Raw genomic sequence first — 533 nt, forward strand, 5'->3', positions numbered from 1 at the left:
ATAAAGGGCTCTAAAAGAAATGCCACAGTCGGGCGTCTTAGCGACACCACATAAAGGGCTTTAAAAGAAATGCCACAGTCGGGCGTCTTAGCAACACCACATAAAGGGCTCTAAAAGAAATGCCACAGTCGGGCGTCTTAGCGACACCACATAAAGGGCTTTAAAAGAAATGCCACAGTCGGGCGTCTTAGTGACACCACATAAAGGGCTTTAAAATAAACAATCATAGTGAATATCCCGGAGGTAGAACCATCCCAGAGATACTTGGTAATAACAATAATATCACGGGTTAGTCAACAATAATAATAATCATAGATATCACAAGTCTCGAGTAGTAATTCCATTTTCTGGTTAACAGTTTCATCTCCGAAGACCGACACTAAGACCGACACTTGACCCATCCCAGACTCTAATCCTTAACCAAGGACACGGCTATTCGAATAGGTTTATTCTCTGCAGAGGGTGTACTCTTTACCCACGAGTAACGGATTTCTTTAGTCCACCGGGACTAATTCCGTCTACGGTCTTTTTGT

Source organism: Triticum dicoccoides, chromosome 3A, assembly GCF_002162155.2.
Source record: "Triticum dicoccoides isolate Atlit2015 ecotype Zavitan chromosome 3A, WEW_v2.0, whole genome shotgun sequence".
NCBI classification, from domain to species: Eukaryota; Viridiplantae; Streptophyta; class Magnoliopsida; order Poales; family Poaceae; genus Triticum; species Triticum dicoccoides.